This window comes from Triturus cristatus, chromosome 12 (assembly GCF_964204655.1).
Source record: "Triturus cristatus chromosome 12, aTriCri1.1, whole genome shotgun sequence".
Lineage (NCBI taxonomy): Eukaryota > Metazoa > Chordata > Amphibia > Caudata > Salamandridae > Triturus > Triturus cristatus.
In genome coordinates this window covers 727984571-728011688 of record NC_140595.1, presented here as the reverse complement: position 1 = coordinate 728011688, position 27118 = coordinate 727984571, and the positions used below count along the sequence as shown (strand labels likewise).

At 43.1% G+C, this 27118-nt stretch overlaps 6 non-coding genes across 6 annotated transcripts; all 6 read right to left on the bottom strand.

The window, feature by feature from the left end:
* Positions 1-490: 490 nt before the first annotated feature.
* On the bottom strand, positions 491-562 carry TRNAH-GUG (transfer RNA histidin (anticodon GUG)). The gene has a single exon. It is a non-coding gene; the product is annotated as a tRNA-His (tRNA).
* A 1281-nt stretch (positions 563-1843) lies between these two features.
* Positions 1844-1925, bottom strand: TRNAS-AGA (transfer RNA serine (anticodon AGA)). Its single transcript has one exon. It is a non-coding gene; the product is annotated as a tRNA-Ser (tRNA).
* Positions 1926-5864: 3939 nt separating this feature from the next.
* Positions 5865-5946, bottom strand: TRNAS-AGA (transfer RNA serine (anticodon AGA)). Its single transcript has one exon. It is a non-coding gene; the product is annotated as a tRNA-Ser (tRNA).
* Positions 5947-9469: 3523 nt separating this feature from the next.
* TRNAS-AGA (transfer RNA serine (anticodon AGA)) lies at positions 9470-9551 on the bottom strand. Its single transcript has one exon. It is a non-coding gene; the product is annotated as a tRNA-Ser (tRNA).
* A 3936-nt stretch (positions 9552-13487) lies between these two features.
* Positions 13488-13569, bottom strand: TRNAS-AGA (transfer RNA serine (anticodon AGA)). Its single transcript has one exon. It is a non-coding gene; the product is annotated as a tRNA-Ser (tRNA).
* Positions 13570-27036: 13467 nt separating this feature from the next.
* TRNAS-AGA (transfer RNA serine (anticodon AGA)) lies at positions 27037-27118 on the bottom strand. The gene has a single exon. It is a non-coding gene; the product is annotated as a tRNA-Ser (tRNA).

Below are 27118 nucleotides of genomic sequence, written 5' to 3'. Positions count from 1 at the left end.
TCCCCTATACTTTTTATTTGGTAATTCCATATCGGAGAGGAGTAGCTTTATTTATTTATTGAAAATCCTACTTACTGGTGAGGTTGGATTTAACTTTACTATTTTAGAAATGCCACTTTTAGAGAGTGAATATTTCTCTGCACTTACTGCTCTATTTGCCTGAAACCTGGCCCCGATACACGTCTGGATTGGGCTGGGTGACAGCAAAATTTGTGCCTTCCCTCTAGAGAGCCACAACACAGGTCACTCAACTGCACCTGGGGGGTGAGCTCTGCTCCCCCTCCACCCCCAATAGGTTCAAGAAAGATAATTTATGTAAGTAAATACATTATAGCTACAGCTTATAATCATGCGAGTTTAAATCATTTGTTGTTAGATGGTTTAAATATTTGAAAGGATCTGTTTTTAATAGACATTTTACAAAAACTACTGGTACATTTGCTAATTCTGTAAAATTAACACCCAACTGCCATGACATTGCCAACCACAATGCCGTGACTCGGATTCGAACCGAGGTTGCTGCGGCCACAACGCAGAGTACTAACCACTATACGATCACGGCGAGCTACTTGGGCTCAACGACAAACAGTGACATGGAGAATTTAAAATTCGTAACACTCAGGGCTGTTCCTGTGATAGGCTGGATGTATTCATTGCTTCCTCATTCCTCATTCAGAGGCTGCGTCTCCTCAGTGGTTGATAGGCTGAAACCGTTTCCTGGCCGCCTGCTTGTGAAATGCCAGGAGTAAAAGATCACACATTACACTTGCGGACCTGTGATGGGACACCAATGCAGAGAAACCCACCTGGAACAGACCTTCTATTCTGTCTATTAGACCTGCATCTTCCCTGCACCTTTCAAGCCATTTGTATGTGAAGCAAGAAAGAGTTAGAGAGTGATCCATCTACACTTTTATAGGGAGGATGTCGCCGTGAGCTCCTCCCAGCTAATCACACAAACAGCAGAAAAGCAAGATAAATACACAGTTGAGGGGTGGGCTGCATGGTTATGTTTTTGAGTAATTATTGAAACTGACCTCAGTGGCTCATTAGCAGAGCTGCGGCTAATGACTGGTGCCAAATCATGATGAAGCAAGCACCATGGCTCGTAGGGGACCCACAACACGCTTTTCTTAGCTCACTGAATTAAAGTATAAACTTCCGCCGTGTGTGAGTGGTAAAGGCTTGTTAATATGGTTCCTTTTCCAATTCAAGTCTGACAACAAGAGGCAGGAACCACGTGGCTTCGGAAGCTCAGGAAAGTAGCCACCAACCACAGAGAAAGAGAGAACTGGCAGTATGAGAGATGGAGAAAACAGAAGCAGGAGCAAGGAGCTCAAATGAGATTGATGGCGTTTAAATAGAGCGCGTAAAGGAACAGTTACACAGCTAAGAAATGGGAAAGACAGACTAGGGAAAAAAACACAGAAAGAGCCTGTAGATGAAATTCTCTTCCTGGGACAGCAGGTTAAGAGAAATTACACATGGAGAGGTTAAGCATGTAACACGGGGTAGAATAAAAAAGAAAATGCAGTTTTATGAAGTGTGTTTGCCAATCCAGCCAGCACTTTTGTTCTATTTCTCTCTTTGCGTCTTTTATTGGTAAAGTAACTTTCAAGTGCATGCGCAGGTATGAATGAGAGAGCAACAGTATAATAATTTGAAGCGTTTACACCAGTGCTAAAGTAGGAATGAGGTGTAGCAAAGACATGAAAGAGGTAGCGATAACAAATATGTCGAGAGGCAATAGTGACACAAAAATAAGCCACCTATTTATAAAACTGAAATGGAAGAAATACTAAAGGTTAACTTCTGAAATTGTAGCCCATAATAAAAAGATTCTCGTTGTTGGCAGGATTCGAAACTGCGCGGGGATACCCCAATGGATTTCTAGTCCATCGCCTTAACCACTCGGCCACAACAACTTACTGTAAGCTGCATGCAAATATTTTGTTTGAAAGTTTTGAAGTTTTCCCACATCAAAGTACTGATATTCTGCAATGCGCTTTTTAAAAACAATGTTTTTTTCATCATGCACGTTCTGTCCTAAAAACAAAAATTGCATGAGTATATCTCTGGATCTGTAAAAGGATACGCTTGCATTCAAACTCTCTTGTGGCACTCAATTTTTTGGACCCTGTTGCACTCTGTTTTTGCGCTGCTTTTAGTCTATGACCCATATTACAGAAGTCAACCATCTCTGAGTATTTGGGACTCCTTTGTAAGTGCCTTATCTTTAATCCTTGAAAAGCTCTATAATAAAGGGGTCTGTCAAAGATTGCTTGAATGGAAGATAAAAGAAGGCCCACTTGTCTCACCAAATGCAGTAGAGAAACCTGATGTTTTACTCATGTTATCCTTAGTTCATTTTTGTTAGACCTGGCATCCTTAAGGTGGCCTACCAGCAACCTTTTTGCTTTTCACCTCACGTTTTGCTGTATCTTTATGTTGGCCTTAGGACTCTAATCACTTTATCACTACTGTGAGAAAGTGGCTCTGTATATACTGTTCCCAAATAGGTACAGTGTGCACAGAGTCCCAAGTCCCCAGAGGTTTGGCAGAGGCTAAAGTTAGATATAACCTTACTCTCTAAAGTGGTAGCTTGCCGAGCAGTAAGGCAGTATCAGAGTACAGTGTAAAACATTTGTTGTACACACTCAGTCAGCAAATGGTCTCACACACTCAAGAACTGAACTCTAGGCCATTGGTTTGAATAAAAAAGATATTGTTGTTTTATTTTAGAACCAACAATAGGTATCAAAATATACTTTCTCAGAATGAGATGCTTTAGTTAAATACTTTGCAATAGGCAATTGACTTTTGCAGGTAATAGTTACAGTTTATTGCAATAGTGAACACAATTTGAATCACAATAACACATTGAGCTCAATGGGAATTTTAAGTTATATGCAATTAATTACTTTCAGGATTACTTTTCTAAATCCAGGACTGGATCCTAGATTCAGTCCTGGGACAGTTCTTGGAAACAAGTGAGTAAATTCGTTTTAGTTACTGTTGTGATTTTTAAGCAATATTTTGCTATTTTAAAAGTTGACACTTAGAAACTTTTGCTGATCAAATTACCAATGTTATCCTATGGAAGGAAATTCACTTAGCAGGTAAGTGGGGTTATGGTTACTTTTTCTAGGTCAGTGTTGGATCCTAGATCCAGCACTACTGTACCACCTGTAAGCAGTTGAGAAACTGCGTTTAAGTTATACAGGCGATTTTTTTAAGAATATTTACATGTTTGCAAAATCGACACTTAGAAGAAATTTCACAGAAAAACAGTCAATGGTTTCCTATGGAAGAAAATTCAAGTTACGGGTAAAGTACGTTCTCGTTATTTTTGTAATCCAGTGCTGGGCTCCTAGGCTCAGTACTGGGACATCTATCTAAAACAGGTAAACAATTACGTTTTCACAGTTGGTACGATTTTTAAAGAATATTTATAAGTTTCAAAAATCGACACTTAGAACATTTTCAGCAAAAAGCAGGCAATGATATCCCATGGAAGGAAATTCGAGTTACTGGTAAGTACGGTTAAAATTACTTTTCAGGGTCAGTACTGAGCTCCAAGATGCAGCACTGAGGTCTCTCCTGATAACGGGTGAGTAAATCAGAATTCGTTGTCCGGCTGATTTTAGATGAATATTTTAAAGTTCCAAAACTCCACACCACTTAGAAGAATTTCCAAGTGAAACCACTCAATGTTAGCCTATGGAAGAAAAGTGAGTTATCGGCTTTTAGGTAAGTACTCGACTGGCAGAGTTATGGTTCTGGGCATAGACCAGGGGTCTCCCAGGGGAGTCCCAGCCTACTTGCCAAGCCTTAAACTCCCCTTTTATTACATATAATTTACCCCTAAGGTAGGCCCTAGGTAGTCCTAGGTGCATGATGCTATGTAAGTAAAAAATAAGATATGTACTTTGGTGGTTCGCATGTCCTGTAAGTACCAAACAGTCTATTTCATTTTTCACTACTGTGAGGTCTACCCCTCTCATAGGTTAGCTCTGGGTATTCCCCTATACTTTTTATTTGGTAATTCCATATCGGAGAGGAGTAGCTTTATTTATTTATTGAAAATCCTACTTACTGGTGAGGTTGGATTTAACTTTACTATTTTAGAAATGCCACTTTTAGAGAGTGAATATTTCTCTGCACTTACTGCTCTATTTGCCTGAAACCTGGCCCCGATACACGTCTGGATTGGGCTGGGTGACAGCAAAATTTGTGCCTTCCCTCTAGAGAGCCACAACACAGGTCACTCAACTGCACCTGGGGGGTGAGCTCCGCTCCCCCTCCACCCCCAATAGGTTCAAGAACGATAATTTATGTAAGTAAATACATTATAGCTACAGCTTATAATCATGCGAGTTTAAATCATTTGTTGTTAGATGGTTTAAATATTTGAAAGGATCTGTTTTTAATAGACATTTTACAAAAACTACTGGTACATTTGCTAATTCTGTAAAATTAACCCCCAACTGCCATGACATTGCCAACCACAATGCCGTGACTCGGATTCGAACCGAGGTTGCTGCGGCCACAACGCAGAGTACTAACCAGTATACGATCACGGCGAGCTACTTGGGCTCAACGACAAACAGTGACATGGAGAATTTATAATTCGGAACACTCAGGCGTGTCCCTGTGATAGGGTGGATGTATTCATTGCTTCCTCATTCCTCATTCAGAGGCTGCGTCTCCTCAGTGGTTGATAGGCTGAAACCGTTTCCTGGCCGCCTGCTTGTGAAATGCCAGGAGTCAAAAATCACACATTACACTTGCGGACCTGTGATGGGACACCAATGCAGAGAAACCCACCTGGAACAGACCTTCTATACTGTCTATTAGACCTGCATCTTCCCTGCACCTTTCAAGCCATTTGTATGTGAAGCAAGAAAGAGTTAGAGAGTGATCCATCTACACTTTTATTGGGAGGATGTCGCCGTGAGCTCCTCCCAGCTAATCACACGAACAGCAGAAAAGCAAGATAAATACACAGTTGAGAGGTGGGCTGCATGGTTATGTTTTTGAGTAATTATTGAAACTGACCTCAGTGGCTCATTAGCAGAGCTGCGGCTAATGACTGGTGCCAAATCATGATGAAGCAAGCACCATGGCTCGTAGGGGACCCACAACACGCTTTTCTTAGCTCACTGAATTAAAGTATAAACTTCCACCGTGTGTGAGTGGTAAAGGCTTGTTAATATGGTTCCTTTTCCAATTCAAGTCTGACAACAAGAGGCAGGAACCACGTGGCTTCGGAAGCTCAGGAAAGTAGCCACCAACCACAGAGAAAGAGAGAACTGGCAGTATGAGAGATGGAGAAAACAGAAGCGGGAGCAAGGAGCTCAAATGAGATTGATGGCGTTTAAATAGAGCGCGTAAAGGAACAGTTACACAGCTAAGAAATGGGAAAGACAGACTAGGGAAAAAAACACAGAAAGAGCCTGTAGATGAAATTCTCTTCCTGGGACAGCAGGTTAAGAGAAATTACACATGGAGAGGTTAAGCATGTAACACGGGGGAGAATAAAAAAGAAAATGCAGTTTTATGAAGTGCGTTTGCCAATCCAGCCAGCACTTTTGTTCTATTTCTCTCTTTGCGTCTTTTATTGGTAAAGTAACTTTCAAGTGCATGCGCAGGTATGAATGAGAGAGCAACAGTATAATAATTTGAAGCGTTTACACCAGTGCTAAAGCAGGAATGAGGTGTAGCAAAGACATGAAAGAGGTAGCGATAACAAATATGTGGAGAGGCAATAGTGACACAAAAATAAGCCACCTATTTATAAAACTGAAATGGAAGAAATACTAAAGGTTAACTTCTGAAATTGTAGCCCATAATAAAAAGATTCTCGTTGTTGGCAGGATTCGAACCTGCGCGGGGATACCCCAATGGATTTCTAGTCCATCGCCTTAACCACTCGGCCACAACAACTTACTGTAAGCTGCATGCAAATATTTTGTTTGAAAGTTTTGAAGTTTTCCCACATCAAAGTACTGATATTCTGCAATGCGCTTTTTAAAAACAATGTTTTTTTCATCATGCACGTTCTGTCCTAAAAACAAAAATTGCATGAGTATATCTCTGGATCTGTAAAAGGATACGCTTGCATTCAAACTCTCTTGTGGCACTCAATTTTTTGGACCCTGTTGCACTCTGTTTTTGCGCTGCTTTTAGTCTATGACCCATATTACAGAAGTCAACCATCTCTGAGTATTTGGGACTCCTTTGTAAGTGCCTTATCTTTAATCCTTGAAAAGCTCTATAATAAAGGGGTCTGTCAAAGATTGCTTGAATGGAAGATAAAAGAAGGGCCACTTGTCTCACCAAATGCAGTAGAGAAACCTGATGTTTTACTCATGTTATCCTTAGTTCATTTTTGTTAGACCTGGCATCCTTAAGGTGGCCTACCAGCAACCTTTTTGCTTTTCACCTCACGTTTTGCTGTATCTTTATGTTGGCCTGGGACTCTAATCACTTTATCACTACTGTGAGAAAGTGGCTCTGTATATACTGTTCCCAAATAGGTACAATGTGCACAGAGTCCCCAGTCCCCAGAGGTTTGGCAGAGGCTAAAGTTAGATATAACCTTACTCTCTAAAGTGGTAGCTTGCCGAGCAGTAAGGCAGTATCAGAGTACAGTGTAAAACATTTGTTGTACACACTCAGTCAGCAAATGGTCTCACACACTCAAGAACTGAACTCTAGGCCATTGGTTTGCATAAAAAAGATATTGTTGTTTTATTTTAGAACCAACAATAGGTATCAAAATATACTTTCTCAGAATGAGATGCTTTAGTTAAATACTTTGCAATAGGCAATTGACTTTTGCAGGTAATAGTTACAGTTGATTGCAATAGGCAACACAATTTGAATCACAATAATACATTGAGCTCAATGGGAATTTTAAGTTATATGCAATTAATTACTTTCAGGATTACTTTTCTAAATCCAGGACTGGATCCTAGATTCAGTCCTGGGACAGTTCTTGGAAACAAGTGAGTAAATTAGTTTTAGTTACTGTTGTGATTTTTAAGCAATATTTTGCTATTTTAAAAGTTGACACTTAGAAACTTTTGCTGATCAAATTACCAATGTTATCCTATGGAAGGAAATTCACTTAGCAGGTAAGTGGGGTTATGGTTACTTTTTCTAGGTCAGTGTTGGATCCTAGATCCAGCACTACTGTACCACCTGTAAGCAGTTGAGAAACTGCGTTTAAGTTATACAGGCGATTTTTAAGGAATATTTACATGTTTGCAAAATCGACACCACTTAGAAGAATTTCCAAGTGAAACCACTCAATGTTAGCCTATGGAAGAAAAGTGGGTTATCGGCTTTTAGGTAAGTACTCGAGTGGCAGAGTTATGGTTCTGGGCATAGACTCAGGGGTCTCCCAGGGGAGTCCCAGCCTAATTGCCAAGCCTTAAACTCCCCTTTTATTACATATAATTTACACCTAAGGTAGGCCCTAGGTAGTCCTAGGTGCATGATGCTATGTAAGTAAAATATAAGATATGTACTTTGGTGGTTCGCGTGTCCTGTAAGTACCAAACAGTCTATTTAATTTTTCACTACTGTGAGGTCTACCTCTCTCATAGGTTAGCTCTGGGTATTCCCCTATACTTTTTATTTGGTAATTCCATATCGGAGAGGAGTAGCTTTATTTATTTATTGAAAATCCTACTTACTGGTGAGGTTGGATTTAACTTTACTATTTTAGAAATGCCACTTTTAGAGAGTGAACATTTCTCTGCACTTACTGCTCTATTTGCCTGAAACCTGGCCCCAATACACGTCTGGATTGGGCTGGGTGACAGCAAAATTTGTGCCTTCCCTTTAGAGAGCCACAACACAGGTCACTCAACTGCACCTGGGGGGTGAGCTCCGCTCCCCCTCCACCCCCAATATGTTCAAGAACGATAATTTATGTAAGTAAATACATTATAGCTACAGCTTAAAATCATGCGAGTTTAAATCATTTGTTGCTGATGGTTTAAATATTTGAAAGGATCTGTTTTTAATAGACATTTTACAAAAACCACTGGTACATTTGCTAATTCTGTAAAATTAACACCCAACTGCTGTGACATTGCCAACCACAATGCCGTGACTCAGATTCGAACCGAGGTTGCTGCGGCCACAACACAGAGTACTAACCACTATACGATCACGGCGAACTACTTGGGCTCAACGACATACAGTGACATGGAGAATTTATAATTCGGAACACTCAGGGCTGTTCCTGTGATAGGCTGGATGTATTCATTGCTTCCTCATTCCTCATTCAGAGGCTGCGTCTCCTCAGTGGTTGATAGGCTGAAACCGTTTCCTGGCCGCCTGCTTGTGAAATGCAGGAGTCAAAGATCACACATTACACTTGCGGACCTGTGATGGGACACCAATGCAGAGAAACCCACCTGGCACAGACCTTCTATTCTGTCTATTAGACCTGCATCTTCCCTGCACCTTTCAAGCCATTTGTATGTGAAGCAAGAAAGAGTTAGAGAGTGATCCATCTACACTTTTATAGGGAGGATGTCGCCGTGAGCTCCTCCCAGCTAATCACACGAAAAGCAGAAAAGCAAGATAAATACACAGTTGAGGGGTGGGCTGCATGGTTATGTTTTTGAGTAAATATTGAAACTGACCTCAGTGGCTCATTAGCAGAGCTGCGGCTAATGACTGGTGCCAAATCATGATGAAGCAAGCACCATGGCTCGTAGGGGACCCACAACACGCTTTTCTTAGCTCACTGAATTAAAGTATAAACTTCCGCCGTGTGTGAGTGGTAAAGGCTTGTTAATATGGTTCCTTTTCCAATTCAAGTCTGACAACAAGAGGCAGGAACCACGTGGCTTTGGAAGCTCAGGAAAGTAGCCACCAACCACAGAGAAAGAGAAAACTGGCAGTATGAGAGGTGGAGAAAACAGGAGCGGGAGCAAGGAGCTCAAATGAGATTAATGGCATTTAAATAGAGCGCGTAAAGGAACAGTTACACAGCTAAGACATGGGAAAGACAGACTAGGGAAAAAAACACAGAAAGAGCCTGTAGATGAAATTCTCTTCCTGGGACAGCAGGTTAAGAGAAATTACACATGGAGAGGTTAAGCATGTAACACGGGGGGGAATAAAAAAGAAAATGCAGTTTTATGAAGTGTGTTTGCCAATCCAGCCAGCACTTTTGTTCTATTTCTCTCTTTGCGTCTTTTATTGGTAAAGTAACTTTCAAGTGCATGCGCAGGTATGAATGAGAGAGCAACGGTATAATAATTTGAAGCGTTTACACCAGTGCTAAAGTAGGAATGAGGTGTAGCAAAGACATGAAAGAGGTAGCGATAACAAATATGTGGAGAGGCAATAGTGACACAAAAATAAGCCACCTATTTATAAAACTGAAATGGAAGAAATACTAAAGGTTAACTTCTGAAATTGTAGCCGATAATAAAAAGATTCTCGTTGTTGGCATGATTCGAACCTGCGCGGGGATACCCCAATGGATTTCTAGTCCATCGCTTTAACCACTCAGCCGCAACAACTTACTGTAAGCTGCATACAAATATTTTGTTTGAAAGTTTTGAAGTTTTCCCACATCAAAGTACTGATATTCTGCAATGCGCTTTTTAAAAACAATGTTTTTTTCATCATGCACGTTCTGTCCTAAAAACAAAAATTGCATGAGTATATCTCTGGATCTGTAAAAGGATACGCTTGCATTCAAACTCTCTTGTGGCACTCAATTTTTTGGACCCTGTTGCACTCTGTTTTTGCGCTGCTTTTAGTCTATGACCCATATTACAGAAGTCAACCATCTCTGAGTATTTGGGACTCTTTGTAAGTGCCTTATCTTTAATCCTTGAAAAGCTCTATAATAAAGGGGTCTGTCAAAGATTGCTTGAATGGAAGATAAAAGAAGGCCCATTTGTCTCACCAAATGCAGTAGAGAAACCTGATGTTTTACTCATGTTATCCTTAGTTCAGTTTTTGTTAGACCTGGCATCCTTAAGGTGGCCTACCAGCAACCTTTTTGCTTTTCACCTCACGTTTTGCTGTATCTTTATGTTGGCCTTAGGACTCTAATCACTTTATCACTACTGTGAGAAAGTGGCTCTGTATATACTGTTCCCCAATAGGTACAGTGTGCACAGAGTCCCCAGTCCCCAGAGGTTTGGCAGAGGCTAAAGTTAGATATAACCTTACTCTCTAAAGTGGTAGCTTGCCGAGCAGTAAGGCAGTATCAGAGTACAGTGTAAAACATTTGTTGTACACACTCAGTCAGCAAATGGTCTCACACACTCAAGAACTGAACTCTAGGCCATTGGTTTGCATACAAAAGATATTGTTGTTTTATTTTAGAACCAACAATAGGTATCAAAATATACTTTCTCAGAATGAGATGCTTTAGTTAAATACGTTGCAATAGGCAATTGACTTTTGCAGGTAATAGTTACAGTTTATTGCAATAGGCAACACAATTTGAATCACAATAATACATTGAGCTCAATGGGAATTTTAAGTTATATGCAATTAATTACTTTCAGGATTACTTTTCTAAATCCAGGACTGGATCCTAGATTCAGTCCTGGGACAGTTCTTGGAAACAAGTGAGTAAATTCGTTTTAGTTACTGTTGTGATTTTTAAGCAATATTTTGCTATTTTAAAAGTTGACACTTAGAAACTTTTGCTGATCAAATTACCAATGTTATCCTATGGAAGGAAATTCAATTAGCAGGTAAGTGGGGTTATGGTTACTTTTTCTAGGTCAGTGTTGGATCCTAGATCCAGCACTACTGTACCACCTGTAAGCAGTTGAGAACCTGCGTTTAAGTTATACAGGCGATTTTTAAGGAATATTTACATGTTTGCAAAATCGACACTTAGAAGAAATTTCACAGAAAAACAGTCAATGGTTTCCTATGGAAGAAAATTCAAGTTACGGGTAAAGTACGTTCTCGTTACTTTTGTAATCCAGTGCTGGGGTCCTAGGCTCAGTACTGGGACATCTATCTAAAACAGGTAAACAATTACGTTTTCACAGTTGGTACGATTTTTAAAGAATATTTGTAAGTTTCAAAAATCGACACTTAGAACATTTCAGCAAAAAGCAGGCAATGATATCCTATGGAAGGAAATTCGAGTTACTGGTAAGTACGGTTAAAATTACTTTTCAGGGTCAATACTGAGCTCCAAGATGCAGCACTGAGGTCTCTCCTGATAACAGGTGAGTAAATCCGAATTCGTTGTTCGGCTGATTTTAGATGAATATTTTAATGTTCCAAAACTCCACACCACTTAGAAGAATTTCCAAGTGAAACCACTCAATGTTAGCCTATGGAAGAAAAGTGGGTTATCGGCTTTTAGGTAAGTACTCGAGTGGCAGAGTTATGGTTCTGGGCATAGACTCAGGGGTCTCCCAGGGGAGTCCCAGCCTAATTGCCAAGCCTTAAACTCCCCTTTTATTACATATAATTTACACCTAAGGTAGGCCCTAGGTAGTCCTAGGTGCATGATGCTATGTAAGTAAAATATAAGATATGTACTTTGGTGGTTCGCGTGTCCTGTAAGTACCAAACAGTCTATTTAATTTTTCACTACTGTGAGGTCTACCTCTCTCATAGGTTAGCTCTGGGTATTCCCCTATACTTTTTATTTGGTAATTCCATATCGGAGAGGAGTAGCTTTATTTATTTATTGAAAATCCTACTTACTGGTGAGGTTGGATTTAACTTTACTATTTTAGAAATGCCACTTTTAGAGAGTGAACATTTCTCTGCACTTACTGCTCTATTTGCCTGAAACCTGGCCCCAATACACGTCTGGATTGGGCTGGGTGACAGCAAAATTTGTGCCTTCCCTTTAGAGAGCCACAACACAGGTCACTCAACTGCACCTGGGGGGTGAGCTCCGCTCCCCCTCCACCCCCAATATGTTCAAGAACGATAATTTATGTAAGTAAATACATTATAGCTACAGCTTAAAATCATGCGAGTTTAAATCATTTGTTGCTGATGGTTTAAATATTTGAAAGGATCTGTTTTTAATAGACATTTTACAAAAACCACTGGTACATTTGCTAATTCTGTAAAATTAACACCCAACTGCTGTGACATTGCCAACCACAATGCCGTGACTCAGATTCGAACCGAGGTTGCTGCGGCCACAACACAGAGTACTAACCACTATACGATCACGGCGAACTACTTGGGCTCAACGACATACAGTGACATGGAGAATTTATAATTCGGAACACTCAGGGCTGTTCCTGTGATAGGCTGGATGTATTCATTGCTTCCTCATTCCTCATTCAGAGGCTGCGTCTCCTCAGTGGTTGATAGGCTGAAACCGTTTCCTGGCCGCCTGCTTGTGAAATGCAGGAGTCAAAGATCACACATTACACTTGCGGACCTGTGATGGGACACCAATGCAGAGAAACCCACCTGGCACAGACCTTCTATTCTGTCTATTAGACCTGCATCTTCCCTGCACCTTTCAAGCCATTTGTATGTGAAGCAAGAAAGAGTTAGAGAGTGATCCATCTACACTTTTATAGGGAGGATGTCGCCGTGAGCTCCTCCCAGCTAATCACACGAAAAGCAGAAAAGCAAGATAAATACACAGTTGAGGGGTGGGCTGCATGGTTATGTTTTTGAGTAAATATTGAAACTGACCTCAGTGGCTCATTAGCAGAGCTGCGGCTAATGACTGGTGCCAAATCATGATGAAGCAAGCACCATGGCTCGTAGGGGACCCACAACACGCTTTTCTTAGCTCACTGAATTAAAGTATAAACTTCCGCCGTGTGTGAGTGGTAAAGGCTTGTTAATATGGTTCCTTTTCCAATTCAAGTCTGACAACAAGAGGCAGGAACCACGTGGCTTTGGAAGCTCAGGAAAGTAGCCACCAACCACAGAGAAAGAGAAAACTGGCAGTATGAGAGGTGGAGAAAACAGGAGCGGGAGCAAGGAGCTCAAATGAGATTAATGGCATTTAAATAGAGCGCGTAAAGGAACAGTTACACAGCTAAGACATGGGAAAGACAGACTAGGGAAAAAAACACAGAAAGAGCCTGTAGATGAAATTCTCTTCCTGGGACAGCAGGTTAAGAGAAATTACACATGGAGAGGTTAAGCATGTAACACGGGGGGGAATAAAAAAGAAAATGCAGTTTTATGAAGTGTGTTTGCCAATCCAGCCAGCACTTTTGTTCTATTTCTCTCTTTGCGTCTTTTATTGGTAAAGTAACTTTCAAGTGCATGCGCAGGTATGAATGAGAGAGCAACGGTATAATAATTTGAAGCGTTTACACCAGTGCTAAAGTAGGAATGAGGTGTAGCAAAGACATGAAAGAGGTAGCGATAACAAATATGTGGAGAGGCAATAGTGACACAAAAATAAGCCACCTATTTATAAAACTGAAATGGAAGAAATACTAAAGGTTAACTTCTGAAATTGTAGCCGATAATAAAAAGATTCTCGTTGTTGGCATGATTCGAACCTGCGCGGGGATACCCCAATGGATTTCTAGTCCATCGCTTTAACCACTCAGCCGCAACAACTTACTGTAAGCTGCATACAAATATTTTGTTTGAAAGTTTTGAAGTTTTCCCACATCAAAGTACTGATATTCTGCAATGCGCTTTTTAAAAACAATGTTTTTTTCATCATGCACGTTCTGTCCTAAAAACAAAAATTGCATGAGTATATCTCTGGATCTGTAAAAGGATACGCTTGCATTCAAACTCTCTTGTGGCACTCAATTTTTTGGACCCTGTTGCACTCTGTTTTTGCGGTGCTTTTAGCATACGACCCATATTACAGAAGTCAACCATCTCTGAGTATTTGGGACTCTTTGTAAGTGCCTTATCTTTAATCCTTGAAAAGCTCTATAATAAAGGGGTCTGTCAAAGATTGCTTGAATGGAAGATAAAAGAAGGCCCATTTGTCTCACCAAATGCAGTAGAGAAACCTGATGTTTTACTCATGTTATCCTTAGTTCAGTTTTTGTTAGACCTGGCATCCTTAAGGTGGCCTACCAGCAACCTTTTTGCTTTTCACCTCACGTTTTGCTGTATCTTTATGTTGGCCTTAGGACTCTAATCACTTTATCACTACTGTGAGAAAGTGGCTCTGTATATACTGTTCCCCAATAGGTACAGTGTGCACAGGTTCCCAAGTCCCCATAGGTTTGGCAGAGGCTACAGTTAGATATAACCTTACTCTCTAAAGTGGTAGCTTGCCGAGCAGTAAGGCAGTATCAGAGTACAGTGTAAAACATTTGTTGTACACACTCAGTCAGCAAATGGTCTCACACACTCAAGAACTGAACTCTAGGCCATTGGTTTGCATACAAAAGATATTGTTGTTTTATTTTAGAACCAACAATAGGTATCAAAATATACTTTCTCAGAATGAGATGCTTTAGTTAAATACGTTGCAATAGGCAATTGACTTTTGCAGGTAATAGTTACAGTTTATTGCAATAGGCAACACAATTTGAATCACAATAATACATTGAGCTCAATGGGAATTTTAAGTTATATGCAATTAATTACTTTCAGGATTACTTTTCTAAATCCAGGACTGGATCCTAGATTCAGTCCTGGGACAGTTCTTGGAAACAAGTGAGTAAATTCGTTTTAGTTACTGTTGTGATTTTTAAGCAATATTTTGCTATTTTAAAAGTTGACACTTAGAAACTTTTGCTGATCAAATTACCAATGTTATCCTATGGAAGGAAATTCAATTAGCAGGTAAGTGGGGTTATGGTTACTTTTTCTAGGTCAGTGTTGGATCCTAGATCCAGCACTACTGTACCACCTGTAAGCAGTTGAGAACCTGCGTTTAAGTTATACAGGCGATTTTTAAGGAATATTTACATGTTTGCAAAATCGACACTTAGAAGAAATTTCACAGAAAAACAGTCAATGGTTTCCTATGGAAGAAAATTCAAGTTACGGGTAAAGTACGTTCTCGTTACTTTTGTAATCCAGTGCTGGGCTCCTAGGCTCAGTACTGGGACATCTATCTAAAACAGGTAAACAATTACGTTTTCACAGTTGGTACGATTTTTAAAGAATATTTGTAAGTTTCAAAAATCGATACTTAGAACATTTTCAGCAAAAAGCAGGCAATGATATCCCATGGAAGGAAATTCGAGTTACTGGTAAGTACGGTTAAAATTACTTTTCAGGGTCAATACTGAGCTCCAAGATGCAGCACTGAGGTCTCTCCTGATAACAGGTGAGTAAATCAGAATTCGTTGTTCGGCTGATTTTAGATGAATATTTTAATGTTCCAAAACTCCACACCACTTAGAAGAATTTCCAAGTGAAATCACTCAATGTTAGCCTATGGAAGAAAAGTGGGTTATCGGCTTTTAGGTAAGTACTCGACTGGCAGAGTTATGGTTCTGGGCATAGACTCAGGGGTCTCCCAGGGGAGTCCCAGCCTACTTGCCAAGCCTTAAACTCCCCTTTTATTACATATAATTTACACCTAAGGTAGGCCCTAGGTAGTCCTAGGTGCATGATGCTATGTAAGTAAAAAATAATATATGTACTTTGGTGGTTCGCGTGTCCTGTAAGTACCAAACAGTCTATTTCATTTTTCACTACTGTGAGGTCTACCCCTCTCATAGGTTAGCTCTGGGTATTCCCCTATACTTTTTATTTGGTAATTCCATATCGGAGAGGCGTAGCTTTATTTATTTATTGAAAATCATACTTACTGGTGAGGTTGGATTTAACTTTACTATTTTAGAAATGCCACTTTTAGAGAGTGAACATTTCTCTGCACTTACTGCTCTATTTGCCTGAAACCTGGCCCCAATACACGTCTGGATTGGGCTGGGTGACAGCAAAATTTGTGCCTTCCCTCTAGAGAGCCACAACACAGGTCACTCAACTGCACCTGGGGGGTGAGCTCCGCTCCCCCTCCACCCCCAATAGGTTCAAGAACGATAATTTATGTAAGTAAATACATTATAGCTACAGCTTATAATCATGCGAGTTTAAATCATTTGTTGTTAGATGGTTTAAATATTTGAAAGGATCTGTTTTTAATAGACATTTTACAAAAACCACTGGTACATTTGCTAATTCTGTAAAATTAACACCCAACTGCCATGACATTGCCAACCACAATGCCGTGACTCGGATTCGAACCGTGGTTGCTGCAGCCACAATGCAGAGTACTAACCACTATACGATCACGGCGAGCTACTTGGGCTCAACAACATACAGTGACATGGAGAATTTATAATTCGGAACACTCAGGGCTGTTCCTGTGATAGGCTGGATGTATTCATTGCTTCCTCATTCCTCATTCAGAGGCTGCGTCTCCTCAGTGGTTGATAGGCTGAAACCGTTTCCTGGCCGCCTGCTTGTGAAATGCCAGGAGTCAAAGATCACACATTATTTATTTATTTATTTATTTGCAGGTTTATATAGCGCTGGAATCGACTCCAACTGGAGTATCTCTGCGCTTCTGGCATAAGAATCCTATATCAAGAGTGGAGCATGCGGAAGGCATTAGATTGCATTTGTGAACAGCAGGGTTTTTAGTTGTTTCCTAAACACCAAATGTTCAGAACAGGAACGAATAGCTACAGGAAGACAGTTCCACAATTTAGGTCCCAACACTGAGAGTGCCTTACTTCCGTGCCTGGCTTTCTTAGCACGCGGCACTACCAGTGAGTGCCCATTACTGGATCTGAGCGTTCTAGATGGAATGTATGGGATACATTTCTTTTCCAAATAAAGTGGACCTTGTCTATTTAAGCTCTTGTGTATTAAACAGCAAGTTTTAAATTTTATCCTTTGACGGATAGGAAGCCAATGGAGTTCTTCTAACAGAGGCTTAGATGCTGTTCTTGGGGGGGCATTTAGAACAAGGCGAGCCGCGGTGTTTTGTATTACCTGAAGTCTATTCAGTACTCCCTCATTTGCAGAGAGTAAGAGACCATTACAATAGTCAATCCGACTCATGACAAGGGCCTGCACCAGCGTTTTCCTGAATTGCTCAGGCAGCAATGGAAAAACTTTACGCAGCAAGCTAATAGTGTGGAAGCATACGCCAGTGACATAGTTCGTATGTTGTTTCAATGACAAATCCTGGTCAAGGCGAACCCCCAGGTTTTTAACAATCTGTTTGGGCTCAGGTGCTATGCCTAGACCAGGAGGCCACCAGTCAGGGGTCCAAAGTATTTTTGCTTCACCAAACAGCATGACCTCCGTTTTATTTACATTACACTGTAGGTAGTTGGAGGACATCCAACATGCCACAGCTTCCATGCCAGCAGAGAAAGACCTCCTCAATTCCGGGGTAAGAGTCTTAAAAGGGAAGAGGAGCTGCGTATCGTCCGCGTAAGACACGGGGATGAAGCCAAATTTACGCATCACTCTCGCTAGGGGTGCCACGTAGATGTTGAAAAGTGTTGGGCTTAAACAAGAGCCCTGTGGCACCCCTTTCGAGACTTTCATCTCTGCTGAGCGATACGTACCCATGGTGACAGTCTGGGTACGATCAGAGAGGAAGCTTCCCAACCATGCCAGAGCTTTGTTCTTCACCCCCACGTTCGACAACCGGTCAGTAAGAATGTTATGTGACACGGTGTCAAACGCTGCTGACAAGTCCAGTAAGACCAAGATCACTGAGTAACCCTTATCCTGGTTTGGGAAAAAGGGGGTGGTGATGGACAGAGTTTCTGAATGATGCAGAATACTCTTACCAAGTCAAGAGATCATGGTTTTAATCCATCACCGTTTTTTTAGCTCACTGCACCAACCCAGCTCAGAACCTGGCTACATGCAAATTAGTCTGTACCTGTCCCAGTGCATAATGGGAACAGGGCAAACCAAACTACCAAGCCAATTCTTATACTGGGAAGGAAACAAGCTTCCGGGGACCGGTTTCTGGCATCACAGCCTTCGTCGGCCCGGCTTACCTGAATCCTGATGGTGCAATGAGCAAGGGACTCACGTCTGAGCATACCCTCCCACACTAAGTGTGGATAAAATCGATTTGGGAAAAAGGGGGTGGTGATGGACAGAGTTTCTGAATGATGCAGAATACTCTTACCAAGTCAAGAGATCATGGTTTTAATCCATCACCGTTTTTTAGCTCACTGCACCAACCCAGCTCAGAACCTGGCTACATGCAAATTAGTCTGTACCTGTCCCAGTGCATAATGGGAACAGGGCAAACCAAACTACCAAGCCAATTCTTATACTGGGAAGGAAACAAGCTTCCGGGGACCGGTTTCTGGCATCACAACCTTCGTCGGCCCGGCTTACCTGAATCCTGATGGTGCAATGAGCAAGGGACTCACGTCTGAGCATACCCTCCCACACTAAGTGTGGATAAAATCGATTTGGGAAAAAGGGGGTGGTGATGGACAGAGTTTCTGAATGATGCAGAATACTCTTACCAAGTCAAGAGATCATGGTTTTAATCCATCACCGTTTTTTAGCTCACTGCACCAACCCAGCTCAGAACCTGGCTACATGCAAATTAGTCTGTACCTGTCCCAGTGCATAATGGGAACAGGGCAAACCAAACTACCAAGCCAATTCTTATACTGGGAAGGAAACAAGCTTCCGGGGACCGGTTTCTGGCATCACAGCCTTCGTCGGCCCGGCTTACCTGAATCCTGATGGTGCAATGAGCAAGGGACTCACGTCTGAGCATACCCTCCCACACTAAGTGTGGATAAAATCGATTTGGGAAAAAGGGGGTGGTGATGGACAGAGTTTCTGAATGATGCAGAATACTCTTACCAAGTCAAGAGATCATGGTTTTAATCCATCACCGTTTTTTAGCTCACTGCACCAACCCAGCTCAGAACCTGGCTACATGCAAATTAGTCTGTACCTGTCCCAGTGCATAATGGGAACAGGGCAAACCAAACTACCAAGCCAATTCTTATACTGGGAAGGAAACAAGCTTCCGGGGACCGGTTTCTGGCATCACAGCCTTCGTCGGCCCGGCTTACCTGAATCCTGATGGTGCAATGAGCAAGGGACTCACGTCTGAGCATACCCTCCCACACTAAGTGTGGATAAAATCGATTTGGGAAAAAGGGGGTGGTGATGGACAGAGTTTCTGAATGATGCAGAATACTCTTACCAAGTCAAGAGATCATGGTTTTAATCCATCACCGTTTTTTAGCTCACTGCACCAACCCAGCTCAGAACCTGGCTACATGCAAATTAGTCTGTACCTGTCCCAGTGCATAATGGGAACAGGGCAAACCAAACTACCAAGCCAATTCTTATACTGGGAAGGAAACAAGCTTCCGGGGACCGGTTTCTGGCATCACAGCCTTCGTCGGCCCGGCTTACCTGAATCCTGATGGTGCAATGAGCAAGGGACTCACGTCTGAGCATACCCTCCCACACTAAGTGTGGATAAAATCGATTTGGGAAAAAGGGGGTGGTGATGGACAGAGTTTCTGAATGATGCAGAATACTCTTACCAAGTCAAGAGATCATGGTTTTAATCCATCACCGTTTTTTAGCTCACTGCACCAACCCAGCTCAGAACCTGGCTACATGCAAATTAGTCTGTACCTGTCCCAGTGCATAATGGGAACAGGGCAAACCAAACTACCAAGCCAATTCTTATACTGGGAAGGAAACAAGCTTCCGGGGACCGGTTTCTGGCATCACAGCCTTCGTCGGCCCGGCTTACCTGAATCCTGATGGTGCAATGAGCAAGGGACTCACGTCTGAGCATACCCTCCCACACTAAGTGTGGATAAAATCGATTTGGGAAAAAGGGGGTGGTGATGGACAGAGTTTCTGAATGATGCAGAATACTCTTACCAAGTCAAGAGATCATGGTTTTAATCCATCACCGTTTTTTAGCTCACTGCACCAACCCAGCTCAGAACCTGGCTACATGCAAATTAGTCTGTACCTGTCCCAGTGCATAATGGGAACAGGGCAAACCAAACTACCAAGCCAATTCTTATACTGGGAAGGAAACAAGCTTCCGGGGACCGGTTTCTGGCATCACAGCCTTCGTCGGCCCGGCTTACCTGAATCCTGATGGTGCAATGAGCAAGGGACTCACGTCTGAGCATACCCTCCCACACTAAGTGTGGATAAAATCGATTTGGGAAAAAGGGGGTGGTGATGGACAGAGTTTCTGAATGATGCAGAATACTCTTACCAAGTCAAGAGATCATGGTTTTAATCCATCACCGTTTTTTAGCTCACTGCACCAACCCAGCTCAGAACCTGGCTACATGCAAATTAGTCTGTACCTGTCCCAGTGCATAATGGGAACAGGGCAAACCAAACTACCAAGCCAATTCTTATACTGGGAAGGAAACAAGCTTCCGGGGACCGGTTTCTGGCATCACAGCCTTCGTCGGCCCGGCTTACCTGAATCCTGATGGTGCAATGAGCAAGGGACTCACGTCTGAGCATACCCTCCCACACTAAGTGTGGATAAAATCGATTTGGGAAAAAGGGGGTGGTGATGGACAGAGTTTCTGAATGATGCAGAATACTCTTACCAAGTCAAGAGATCATGGTTTTAATCCATCACCGTTTTTTAGCTCACTGCACCAACCCAGCTCAGAACCTGGCTACATGCAAATTAGTCTGTACCTGTCCCAGTGCATAATGGGAACAGGGCAAACCAAACTACCAAGCCAATTCTTATACTGGGAAGGAAACAAGCTTCCGGGGACCGGTTTCTGGCATCACAGCCTTCGTCGGCCCGGCTTACCTGAATCCTGATGGTGCAATGAGCAAGGGACTCACGTCTGAGCATACCCTCCCACACTAAGTGTGGATAAAATCGATTTGGGAAAAAGGGGGTGGTGATGGACAGAGTTTCTGAATGATGCAGAATACTCTTACCAAGTCAAGAGATCATGGTTTTAATCCATCACCGTTTTTTAGCTCACTGCACCAACCCAGCTCAGAACCTGGCTACATGCAAATTAGTCTGTACCTGTCCCAGTGCATAATGGGAACAGGGCAAACCAAACTACCAAGCCAATTCTTATACTGGGAAGGAAACAAGCTTCCGGGGACCGGTTTCTGGCATCACAGCCTTCGTCGGCCCGGCTTACCTGAATCCTGATGGTGCAATGAGCAAGGGACTCACGTCTGAGCATACCCTCCCACACTAAGTGTGGATAAAATCGATTTGGGAAAAAGGGGGTGGTGATGGACAGAGTTTCTGAATGATGCAGAATACTCTTACCAAGTCAAGAGATCATGGTTTTAATCCATCACCGTTTTTTAGCTCACTGCACCAACCCAGCTCAGAACCTGGCTACATGCAAATTAGTCTGTACCTGTCCCAGTGCATAATGGGAACAGGGCAAACCAAACTACCAAGCCAATTCTTATACTGGGAAGGAAACAAGCTTCCGGGGACCGGTTTCTGGCATCACAGCCTTCGTCGGCCCGGCTTACCTGAATCCTGATGGTGCAATGAGCTAGGGACTCACGTCTGAGCATACCCTCCCACACTAAGTGTGGATAAAATCGATTTGGGAAAAAGGGGGTGGTGATGGACAGAGTTTCTGAATGATGCAGAATACTCTTACCAAGTCAAGAGATCATGGTTTTAATCCATCACCGTTTTTTAGCTCACTGCACCAACCCAGCTCAGAACCTGGCTACATGCAAATTAGTCTGTACCTGTCCCAGTGCATAATGGGAACAGGGCAAACCAAACTACCAAGCCAATTCTTATACTGGGAAGGAAACAAGCTTCCGGGGACCGGTTTCTGGCATCACAGCCTTCGTCGGCCCGGCTTACCTGAATCCTGATGGTGCAATGAGCAAGGGACTCACGTCTGAGCATACCCTCCCACACTAAGTGTGGATAAAATCGATTTGGGAAAAAGGGGGTGGTGATGGACAGAGTTTCTGAATGATGCAGAATACTCTTACCAAGTCAAGAGATCATGGTTTTAATCCATCACCGTTTTTTAGCTCACTGCACCAACCCAGCTCAGAACCTGGCTACATGCAAATTAGTCTGTACCTGTCCCAGTGCATAATGGGAACAGGGCAAACCAAACTACCAAGCCAATTCTTATACTGGGAAGGAAACAAGCTTCCGGGGACCGGTTTCTGGCATCACAGCCTTCGTCGGCCCGGCTTACCTGAATCCTGATGGTGCAATGAGCAAGGGACTCACGTCTGAGCATACCCTCCCACACTAAGTGTGGATAAAATCGATTTGGGAAAAAGGGGGTGGTGATGGACAGAGTTTCTGAATGATGCAGAATACTCTTACCAAGTCAAGAGATCATGGTTTTAATCCATCACCGTTTTTTAGCTCACTGCACCAACCCAGCTCAGAACCTGGCTACATGCAAATTAGTCTGTACCTGTCCCAGTGCATAATGGGAACAGGGCAAACCAAACTACCAAGCCAATTCTTATACTGGGAAGGAAACAAGCTTCCGGGGACCGGTTTCTGGCATCACAGCCTTCGTCGGCCCGGCTTACCTGAATCCTGATAGTGCAATGAGCAAGGGACTCACGTCTGAGCATACCCTCCCACACTAAGTGTGGATAAAATCGATTTGGGAAAAAGGGGGTGGTGATGGACAGAGTTTCTGAATGATGCAGAATACTCTTACCAAGTCAAGAGATCATGGTTTTAATCCATCACCGTTTTTTAGCTCACTGCACCAACCCAGCTCAGAACCTGGCTACATGCAAATTAGTCTGTACCTGTCCCAGTGCATAATGGGAACAGGGCAAACCAAACTACCAAGCCAATTCTTATACTGGGAAGGAAACAAGCTTCCGGGGACCGGTTTCTGGCATCACAGCCTTCGTCGGCCCGGCTTACCTGAATCCTGATGGTGCAATGAGCAAGGGACTCACGTCTGAGCATACCCTCCCACACTAAGTGTGGATAAAATCGATTTGGGAAAAAGGGGGTGGTGATGGACAGAATTTCTGAATGATGCAGGATACTCTTACCAAGTCAAGAGATCATGGTTTTAATCCATCACCTTCGTCGGCCCGGCTTACCTGAATCCTGATGGTGCCATGATTGCTCATTGCACCATCAGGATTCAGGCAAGCCGGGCCGACGAAGGCTGTGATGCCAGAAACCGGTCCCCGGAAGCTTGTTTCCTTCCCAGTATAAGAATTGGCTTGGTAGTTTGGTTTGCCCTGTTCCCATCATGCACTGGGACAGGTACAGACTAATTTGCATGTAGCCAGGTTCTGAGCTGGGATGGTGCAGTGAGCTAAAAAACGGTGATGGATTAAAACCATGATCTCTTGACTTGGTAAGAGTATTCTGCATCATTCAGAAACTCTGTCCATCACCACCCCCTTTTTCCCAAATCGATTTTATCCACACTCAGTGTGGGAGGGTATGCTCAGACGTGAGTCCCTTGCTCATTGCACCATCAGGATTCAGGCAAGCCGGGCCGACGAAGGCTGTGATGCCAGAAACCGGTCCCCGGAAGCTTGTTTCCTTCCCAGTATAAGAATTGGCTTGGTAGTTTGGTTTGCCCTGTTCCCATCATGCACTGGGACAGGTACAGACTAATTTGCATGTAGCCAGGTTCTGAGCTGGGATGGTGCAGTGAGCTAAAAAACGGTGATGGATTAAAACCATGATCTCTTGACTTGGTAAGAGTATTCTGCATCATTCAGAAACTCTGTCCATCACCACCCCCTTTTTCCCAAATCGATTTTATCCACACTCAGTGTGGGAGGGTATGCTCAGACGTGAGTCCCTTGCTCATTGCACCATCAGGATTCAGGCAAGCCGGGCCGACGAAGGCTGTGATGCCAGAAACCGGTCCCCGGAAGCTTGTTTCCTTCCCAGTATAAGAATTGGCTTGGTAGTTTGGTTTGCCCTGTTCCCATCATGCACTGGGACAGGTACAGACTAATTTGCATGTAGCCAGGTTCTGAGCTGGGATGGTGCAGTGAGCTAAAAAACGGTGATGGATTAAAACCATGATCTCTTGACTTGGTAAGAGTATTCTGCATCATTCAGAAACTCTGTCCATCACCACCCCCTTTTTCCCAAATCGATTTTATCCACACTCAGTGTGGGAGGGTATGCTCAGACGTGAGTCCCTTGCTCATTGCACCATCAGGATTCAGGCAAGCCGGGCCGACGAAGGCTGTGATGCCAGAAACCGGTCCCCGGAAGCTTGTTTCCTTCCCAGTATAAGAATTGGCTTGGTAGTTTGGTTTGCCCTGTTCCCATCATGCACTGGGACAGGTACAGACTAATTTGCATGTAGCCAGGTTCTGAGCTGGGATGGTGCAGTGAGCTAAAAAACGGTGATGGATTAAAACCATGATCTCTTGACTTGGTAAGAGTATTCTGCATCATTCAGAAACTCTGTCCATCACCACCCCCTTTTTCCCAAATCGATTTTATCCACACTCAGTGTGGGAGGGTATGCTCAGACGTGAGTCCCTTGCTCATTGCACCATCAGGATTCAGGCAAGCCGGGCCGACGAAGGCTGTGATGCCAGAAACCGGTCCCCGGAAGCTTGTTTCCTTCCCAGTATAAGAATTGGCTTGGTAGTTTGGTTTGCCCTGTTCCCATCATGCACTGGGACAGGTACAGACTAATTTGCATGTAGCCAGGTTCTGAGCTGGGATGGTGCAGTGAGCTAAAAAACGATGATGGATTAAAACCATGATCTCTTGACTTGGTAAGAGTATTCTGCATCATTCAGAAACTCTGTCCATCACCACCCCCTTTTTCCCAAATCGATTTTATCCACACTCAGTGTGGGAGGGTATGCTCAGACGTGAGTCCCTTGCTCATTGCACCATCAGGATTCAGGCAAGCCGGGCCGACGAAGGCTGTGATGCCAGAAACCGGTCCCCGGAAGCTTGTTTCCTTCCCAGTATAAGAATTGGCTTGGTAGTTTGGTTTGCCCTGTTCCCATCATGCACTGGGACAGGTACAGACTAATTTGCATGTAGCCAGGTTCTGAGCTGGGATGGTGCAGTGAGCTAAAAAACGGTGATGGATTAAAACCATGATCTCTTGACTTGGTAAGAGTATTCTGCATCATTCAGAAACTCTGTCCATCACCACCCCCTTTTTCCCAAATCGATTTTATCCACACTCAGTGTGGGAGGGTATGCTCAGACGTGAGTCCCTTGCTCATTGCACCATCAGGATTCAGGCAAGCCGGGCCGACGAAGGCTGTGATGCCAGAAACCGGTCCCCGGAAGCTTGTTTCCTTCCCAGTATAAGAATTGGCTTGGTAGTTTGGTTTGCCCTGTTCCCATCATGCACTGGGACAGGTACAGACTAATTTGCATGTAGCCAGGTTCTGAGCTGGGATGGTGCAGTGAGCTAAAAAACGGTGATGGATTAAAACCATGATCTCTTGACTTGGTAAGAGTATTCTGCATCATTCAGAAACTCTGTCCATCACCACCCCCTTTTTCCCAAATCGATTTTATCCACACTCAGTGTGGGAGGGTATGCTCAGACGTGAGTCCCTTGCTCATTGCACCATCAGGATTCAGGCAAGCCGGGCCGACGAAGGCTGTGATGCCAGAAACCGGTCCCCGGAAGCTTGTTTCCTTCCCAGTATAAGAATTGGCTTGGTAGTTTGGTTTGCCCTGTTCCCATCATGCACTGGGACAGGTACAGACTAATTTGCATGTAGCCAGGTTCTGAGCTGGGATGGTGCAGTGAGCTAAAAAACGGTGATGGATTAAAACCATGATCTCTTGACTTGGTAAGAGTATTCTGCATCATTCAGAAACTCTGTCCATCACCACCCCCTTTTTCCCAAATTAACCCTTATCCTGGAACATGTGCAGGTCGTCCATAACAGAAAGTAATGTAGACTCTGTACTGTGTTTCGGCCTAAAACCAGATTGAGAGTGGTCAAGGCCGCCCACAGTTTCAATAAAGTTGGAAAGGAGTCTGTTGACATACTTTTCTGTAAGTTTTACACTTGCGGACCTGTGATGGGACACCAATGCAGAGAAACCCACCTGACAAAGACCTTCTATTCTGTCTATTAGACCTGCATCTTCCCTGCACCTTTCAAGCCGTTTGTTTGTGAAGCAAGAAAGAGTTAGAGAGTGATCCATCTACACTTTTATAGGGAGGATGTCGCCGTGAGCTCCTCCCAGCTAATCACACGAACAGCAGAAAAGCAAGATAAATACACAGTTGAGGGGTGGGCTGCATCGTTATGTTTTTGAGTAAATATTGAAACTGACCTCAGTGGCTCATTAGCAGAGCTGCGGCTAATGACTGGTGCCAAATCATGATGAAGCAAGCACCATGGCTCGTAGGGGACCCACAACATGCTTTTCTTAGCTCACTAAATTAAAGTATAAACTTCCGCCGTGTGTGAGTGGTAAAGGCTTGTTAATATGGTTCCTTTTCCAATTCAAGTCTGACAACAAGAGGCAGGAACTATGTGGCTTTGGAAGCTCAGGAAAGTAGCCACCAACCACAGAGAAAGAGAGAACTGGCAGTATGAGAGGTGGAGAAAACAGAAGCGGGAGCAAGGAGCTCAAATGAGATTGTTGGCGTTTAAATAGAGCGCGTAAAGGAACAGTTACACAGCTAAGAAATGGGAAAGACAGACTAGGGAAAAAAAACACAGAAAGAGCCTGTAGATGAAATTCTCTTCCTGGGACAGCAGGTTAAGAGAAATTACACATGGAGAGGTTAAGCATGTAACACGGGGGAGAATAAAAAAGAATATGCAGTTTTATGAAGTGTGTTTGCCAATCCAGCCAGCACTTTTGTTCTATTTCTCTCTTTGCGTCTTTTATTGGTAAAGTAACTTTTAAGTGCATGCGCAGGTATGAATGAGAGAGCAACGGTATAATAATTTGAAGCGTTTTTACACCAGTGCTAAAGTAGGAATGAGGTGTAGCAAAGACATGAAAGAGGTAGCGATAACAAATATGTGGAGAGGCAATAGTGACACAAAAATAAGCCACCTATTTATAAAACTGAAATGGAAGAAATACTAAAGGTTAACTTCTGAAATTGTAGCCGATAATAAAAAGATTCTCGTTGTTGGCAGGATTCGAACCTGCGCGGGCATACCCCAATGAATTTCTAGTCCATCGCCTTAACCACTCCGCCACAACAAC